Source organism: Castor canadensis, chromosome 6, assembly GCF_047511655.1.
Source record: "Castor canadensis chromosome 6, mCasCan1.hap1v2, whole genome shotgun sequence".
Taxonomy (NCBI): Eukaryota; Metazoa; Chordata; class Mammalia; order Rodentia; family Castoridae; genus Castor; species Castor canadensis.
The window spans coordinates 9,229,457-9,237,349 of record NC_133391.1 but is presented as its reverse complement, the minus strand read 5'-3'; the positions used below and the strand labels follow the sequence as shown (position 1 = coordinate 9,237,349).

The window sequence follows — 7,893 nt, the reverse complement described above, 5'->3', positions numbered from 1 at the left end:
ATGTTAAGAAGTTGTGATTTCTTATAATCATATAACAGACTGGGTCAATTTAACAACAAATATACACTTTCACACTTGTGGCACAGATAAAACAAAGCATAAAGCACCAAAAATTTGCACTGAGACAACAAAGCATCTCCCCTTCCTTCTCCCTCACTCTCCCTTCCCTCTCCCTCTCCATCTTCCCTCTCCCTGTCCCTCTACAGCCCTTTCACTCTTGCTTTCCCCTTCCTCCTCTCCCTACACTTCTCTGTCTCAACCCACTTTCTTTCTCTCCCCCTCTCCCTCTCCCTTCCTTTCCTTGTTCATACAAGGACTTGAATCTCATTTATGGAAGATTGTTTTTTATCACCTCACCTAAACTTATATAAGAGCCTATATTCTTAATGAATACAAATAGACACAGATTATGTGACATCTTATTTTAGAGACACATGTATTTAATGCACAGAAGTCATTGCTTTTGATTTGAACATCTCACATATTTATTGTTCCTAATGGAAAATACAGTGGTCTCTATTTAGGCTTACCTTAAGGAACTACCAGTTTGTACTTGCCATGGATTTTGCCATTGAGGAGATCAACAAGAACCCCCTTCTTCTACAGAACATGTCTCTGGGATTTGATATTTATAATGTCCTACACACTGAATGGAATACCTTAGAGCCACCCTTCATTTGGCTTTTTCTGTCTGACAAAGTTATTCCTAATTACAAATGTAGAAGAGAGAGCAAGTCTGTAGCAGCACTTACAGAACCTTCATGGATAATATCTGCCAATACTGGGACACTGCTGCAGCTCTACAAAATTCCTCAGGTAAGGGTGTGGGTGGGATGGGAAGAGATGAAACCATGGCTTCTTTGGTGCAATTGACAGGTGTCAGGAAGAACAAAAGGAGGAGACTCTTTTGATGGTTTTCCAGAGAGTTCTCATAAAGTGTAATGAGCAAGCCTTACTTTGTACCTCTTTTCCTCAGGCTTCGTACGTACCAGACCTCAGCTTGTACTTCTTGACTGTCCTCTTTTTCATGTAGCTTCGATTTCCTTCTCCCTTTAGCTTACCTTTGGGTCTTTTGATCCTATCCTGAGTGACCATGACAAGTTCACATCTCTCTATCAGATGGCTCCCAAAGAAACATCTCTGGTCCTTGGCATGGTCTCCTTGATGCTTCATTTCAGATGGACCTGGGTGGGGCTCTTCATTTCAGAAGACCACAGAGGTTTTCAGATTCTCTCAGACCTGAGAGAAGAGATGGACAAGCACAGAATCTGTGTAGCCTTTGTGGAAATGATCCCAGTCTCTATAGTGTCCTTTTTCCCAAAAACCTGGTCAAAACATCACCAGATTATAAAATCATCAGCAAATGTGATAATCCTTTATGGTGACAGTGATTTCCTGGAAGTTTTAATGAATACTTTGCAGGAGATTTTAATGACAGGCAAAGTCTGGGTCATGAATTCTCAATGGGATGTAATTAGAAGTCATATCCATCTCATTTTAGACTCATTCCATGGACAACTCATTTTTTCACACCACCATGGAGACATTTCTGGTTTCAGAAATTTCATCCAGTCAGCTAACCCTTCCAAATATCCAGATGACTTTTACCTGGTTAGTCTATTTTTAGTGTTTTTAAATTGCTCGTTTTCTGAGTCTCAGTGTGGAACTTATAAGAAATGTCCACACAATGCCTCCTTGGACTGGTTGCCTGGGAGTCTTTTTGAAACAGCCATGAGTGAAGAGAGTTACAATATTTACAATGCTGTGTATGCTGTGGCCCACACCCTTCATGAGATGCTACTTCATCAAATCCAAATGCAAACAGTGGGAAATGGAAAGTAGATGGTGTTTTCCCCTTCTCAGGTAAAGACTTTTTCATTGGAAGGTACATGACATCAGGAACATCTCTTTGTGAACCGATTTCACAGATAAGCCAAGTAGTTTGTGATACATTTCAGAAAGCACAATAGAAAGTATACATTTTTCACTTCCTAGGAGATAACTAGACCTGGGCAGATGTGTACTTGAATACCAGGGTGCCATGTGTCAAAAAGAAATGTGTTTTAGTTCCACATCAATGTTTTCTGTTTTAAATGGCTTCAACAACCTACATGGAAAATGTTTTCAATAGGATAAAGCCAGCCAGCATTTCACAAACAGTTTCTTAAATAACAAAAAAGAGAATGAGGTCTTCAAGTATCTAAGACCTGCTGGAGGCTGTAGTGGGTATTTTATATCGATGATTTGATTTAATTCCAGTTTAGGTGTTATTGAACTCATTTGATAGTTGAATCTCTAGATTCATTCATAAAATACATACAACTAGGTTTTTCCAGGAAGTTAAAAATGATCAAATTCACCAGATTCACTCATTACAGTTAAATGTGACATTGGAGTTTTGTGTTGAAACTGTAATTTTGATCCTCTGATGTGTGTCCAGCATTTGATATCATGATATTTTAGTTCTCTAGCTTTTCCTTTGTACTACATCATTGCTGTAATGCATTACAAACACAATCAGGAACTTTGCTCAGTTCAGTTTTTCTGTCTTAACCATGGAATCCACTTGACATTAGGATGATGCATCTCTTTTAGCTGCACCTCTTTATGAAGAGCATTCAGTTTAACAACCCTGCAGGAGAACAAGTGACTTTGGATGAGAAAATGAAATTGGAGGCAGAGTATGACATCTCAACTTTTGGAATTTTCCAGAAGGTCTTAGACATAAGGTGAAAGTAGGAAAGTTTTCCCCATATGGTCTACATGGTCAACAATTATCTCTACATGAGGATCTGATAGAGTGGAACTCGGGAACTTTAGAGGTGGGTTGGATCAAATCATAAAGTTTTGAATTTCACACATCAGTAAGCAATACTTGTTCAGAGTTAATATTCCTTGCTGGGTATTGAGCGGGTGAGAGGGAGGGGGCGGAGTGGGTGGTAAAGGAGGGGGTGGGGGCAGGGGGGAGAAATGAAACAGGCCTTGTATGCACATATGAATAATAAAAGAAAAATGAAAAAAAAAGACTTAATATTCCTGATGTTGATTCATGATCCAGCAACGTTCATTTAATAACTTCCATTTTAGAGATTTTTCTTATTAATTCAATCAGGGATGAGAAAGGAACACATTTGTTTACCAACATGTTTCTGTGTTCATATTTTGCAATCCTAAAATACACACAATATCTGTTTTACTTGGCTGTCCCTCACCGTCACAAAATGAATGAAAAAATCAACTTCTAGGGATAAAGGGTTTATTCATCTAACAGTTGTGAAAGTCTCCATCTTGAACTTGGCCTGGTCCTTTAAGGTCTATGGCAAAGCAGAGCATTATGATTGGAGCAGGTAGCATAGCTTGTACACACCTCATGGCAACAGAGGAACAAAGAGAGAGAGAGGATTGGCCCTGGGGTACCAATATCACCTTTAACTGTATACTTGTAATGACCAAATTTCCTCCCACTAGAATCAATGCTCAAAGGATTGATACTTTCTAAAAAAGCAGCAGTCCTGGGGACCAAGACTTTTACACATAAGTCATTGTGTCATATCATGGCCAGAATCTAATAATGTACAAGGAATTTGTAGGATTTTTGTAGAGAAAATTACTATTTCTTACTGATCCAATTCAATAAAACACTTTAATTACTGAAATACTATGGAAATGTCTGAGCAACCACCAATACCTATCTGATTTTCCTCAGAATCCTCACTCTGTTTGCAGTGAGAGTTGTGGTCCTGGATTCAGGAATTCCCCTCAGCAGGGAAAGGCTCCCTGTTGCTTTGATTGCATCCCTTGCTCTGAGAATGAGATTTCTAATGGGACAGGTAAGTCTGTGACTTATGAAGAAACTCCGACCCGTCCTAAAGAGTTTCCCATATTCCTTGAAGAGGGAAAAGCCCTACAAGTGGAATGCATAGGCAAGATCTTCCTACATCCATTGGCAAGTGAAATGACACAAAGGATCACATTGACCTTTGAAACAGCACAGCCCATATACCATGATTTTCATATTTGATTCATTGCTATATCAATTGTATGCATTACCTTCTCAAGAAAACACCTTCCACCACTTCTCTCTATGCAATTTTCATCTCTGTCATGGAATTTGGGAGAAATATTATGGAAAAATACCTTCCTATTTGTACCTCACAGTGAATACATGGTTTTTGCACATGTCTATTTTCTGAGTGCTTGTCAAAATGCTTGACAAAGACCAAGTGTTCAGAAAATTTTTGTTTGGTTTAAGGGGTAGGATTATGTATATTGTAAGAAACTTTTTAAAACTTCAGTTAGCAGACCTGGGTGCTGGTGGATTACACCTATAATCCTAGCTTCTTGAGAGCTGAGATCAGAGGATTACAGTTCAAGACCAGCCCAAGCAAACAGTGTGTGAGATCCTATAGCAAAAACAACCAGATGAAAATGGATTGGAGCTGTGACCACGTGGTGGAGTGCTTGCTTTATAAGTACAAAACCCTCAGTTTCAACCCCAGCCCCTCCAAAGAAAACAAACCAACACTCCATATGTAAAAAGACATGCAACTAATAATGACATGAACTCAAACCGACGTAATAGGTCTACAATGAATACACAGAGACCTACTGGAAAAGTGTCATAAATTTGTACAGAGATACATGAACACTAATATTATGTTAGATGAGTGGGGGGAAATGTCAACTAGATTTTTATGCTATGAATTCTTGTAATAATCACAAAACCTGAAAATGTTACCATCTGGCAGAAACCCACAGAAAGTTGGATGGAATGATGTAGAATAGAGATACAAATAGATATTGAACCTTTCAGGATGCCACAGTTAGCATATTACATTTACAATGTCCAGATTTATGTTAAATAATACATGCTAGAAACACTTCTACATCACAGTTTTTCATTTCCTTTATGATTCATATACCTTATTTAAGCAGCATAGTTGCATGATTTCAATTTCACTTTTAAATATATTGAGATTGACAACACAGTGCAGATGCAATTAATTTTCATTTTTAATTCTTTATGACCACAGGGTTTAATGTAGGTTCACTCTGTTCAGACAAAGAACTCTCTATAAACAATGTCACTATCTTCAAGTTTACATATTAACAAATACTTGTTTACACATATCACAGTTTAAAGAACACTTTAAATAAAGATTATAAATGATGAAAACATGAAAATATTATGAATGGACTTGAGGGGTTGGAATAAATACTCAGGCATAAAATCAGGAATGCCAGACATTGTTTATAACAAGTACCTATCATAATACAGAAAAGGAAAAGCAACCTAAAGACAAAGAAACAAGAGAATCAATACAACAAGAAAATATATTTAGTAAATTAACACAACAAAGGAAAATCAAAGTTAAGGGGTATTCTAATATAAATAAATATTATAAAAAATCTTAATAAGACTGTTCACCAAGAAAGAAAAACTTTGTAACAGGACATCATTTGTGAAATTCTGCAGCCCAAGACTATACTTTCAGTAACAGAAATGAACACATAGTTTACAAATTGACTTATTGATTGATTAATTGATTGATTAAAGACTCCAGGCTCTAAACATGAAAACTTGGTCTTGCTAGGCAAGTGCTCTATCACTTGAACTATAGTCCTAGTCTTTTTTTGCTTCAGTTAATTTGTAGACAGATACATGCTTTTTGCCTTGCAGTGTGATCACCCTAAATTGGGAACACAGGTGCCAACATCACTCCAAGCTTATTTGTTGACATGGGATCTGAGCTTTTCCCCAGGCTGGTCTTGAAATGCAATACCCCCTGTCTTTACCTCCTGAGTAGCTTGGATTTCAGCCTTGGTCCCTTGCAACAAGCATAAAGATATTTTTCAGAAACAGAACATACAACATGAATATGTTCATACAGTAGTGTTTTCCACAAAATTGAGGTAAATTGTGAAATTAATCATAGAATTTCCATGTGATGGAATATGCGGCTAGTATATATGAATGTATTATATTCTACATAGTAGTTGTAAGTCATAAGTGAATTTTTTAAACAATGACATTTACTATATCTTAATGTATATGCTCCCTAGGCCTAAAAATCATACTTGCTTTGAAAAACTCTTGACATTAACAAAACATGTGTAGAATAATGGCAAATAGACTGGAATTAGTGCAGGTCTAAATAGGATTATGAAAGGACAAACTCATACTAGAAAGACATTAGTACCCTACAAATAAATGTATTGATTCAGTGCAAGTGTACTCTAACCTAGAACATGCATATGGTGAAAATTACACTGAGTTGCAGGATGTTGAGACTTCTTCACCCAGTTAAAAAGTGTTATTGATCGCCTCTATTTTCTGGAAATTATTAATTATCTATCTCATAATAAAAGGGAACATAATTCTAAATAAACTTGGGATGGTTGTGAATAAAACATGATATAATTTATAAAGGTTTTATTTGGAGAGCTAGGAATAACTTTAGTGTTTTTTGAGAGTTAGAAAATTGTGCCATGAATATGCTGAATAAGTCAAGGAAATTAAAGGGACAGGTTTGTGCTATCATAACAAAAATGGGAAGTGTTCAGTTGGAATTATTTGCTGTGTAGAATTGATTTTTATCTAAAGCAGCAAAAGAGGAAAAGTTTACCATTGTGCTGGAGGGGAGGCATGAAAACTGAACCTTGACTAATGGTAACCTGCACTCCTCACCAGACATGGATCAGTGTGTGAAGTGTCCAGATCATCAATATGCCAACCGAGACAAAAACCACTGCCTCCAAAAATCTGTGACCTTTCTGGGTTATGAAGATCCCTTGGGTTTGGCTCTGGCCTGCATGGCTCTGATCTTCTCTGTACTCACAGCTACTGTTCTTGGGGTCTTCATAAAACACCGAGACACTCCCATTGTCAAGGCCAATAACAGGGCTCTCACCTACATCCTGCTCATCTCCCTCACCTTCTCTTTTCTCTGTTCCTTGCTCTTCATTGGCCATCCTAGCATGGCCACCTGCATCCTCCAGCAGACTACATTTGGAATTGTGTTCACAGTGGTTACTTCCACTGTCATGGCCAAAACTCTCACTGTGATTCTGGCATTTAATGTCACGTCTCCAGGGAAAAGGATGAGGTGGCTGTTGGTATCAAGAACACCTAACTACCTTATTCCCATCTGCACACTGATCCAACTGACTGCCTGTGGAATCTGGCTTGGAACCTCTCCACCCTTCATTGACACAGGCACAAACTCAGAACACGGCCACATCATCATCGTGTGTAACAAGGGATCAGTTGTGGCCTTTTACTGCATCCTGGGATACCTAATTTTCCTGGCTTTTGGGAGCTTCACTGTGGCTTTCCTAGCAAGGAACCTTCCTGACACATTCAATGAAGCCAAGTTCCTGACGTTCAGCATGCTGGTGTTCTGTAGTGTCTGGGTCACCTTCCTCCCTGTCTACCACAGCACCAAGGGAAGGGTCATGGTGGCCGTGGAGGTCTTCTCCATCTTGGCCTCCAGTGCAGGGATCTTAGGCTTCATCTTTGGTCCCAAGTGCTACATTATTTTGTTAAGGCCAGAGAGGAACACTCTATATGGCTTCAGGAATAAAACCCATTCTATGTACAACGAGTCTTCTGAAGGTTAAATTCATGTGTATATTAAACAAAAATCAAAAAGAAAACTAAACAATTCTAGCAGATAGATATGAGATTAAAACTTGTGGTTTACTTCAGTCTACTGAAAACTCATGCTACTTCTTCTATCAGGATTAGAATTTCTATATGTTGCATTTCTCATTTTCAACATTTGATTGCATTGTGATGTTGTTATTCACTTTGTCTCATTGATTGTGCAATCAACCCTGCAAATTCTACTGGCTTATACTTCTAATCTCCACAATGATGTTTTCTGCCTTTTG

At 38.0% G+C, this 7,893-nt stretch overlaps 1 pseudogene; it reads left to right on the top strand.

The window, feature by feature from the left end:
* Positions 1–537: 537 nt before the first annotated feature.
* On the top strand, positions 538–7,620 carry LOC141424258 (vomeronasal type-2 receptor 116-like; annotated as a pseudogene).
* The last annotated feature ends 273 nt before the right edge of the window (positions 7,621–7,893 follow it).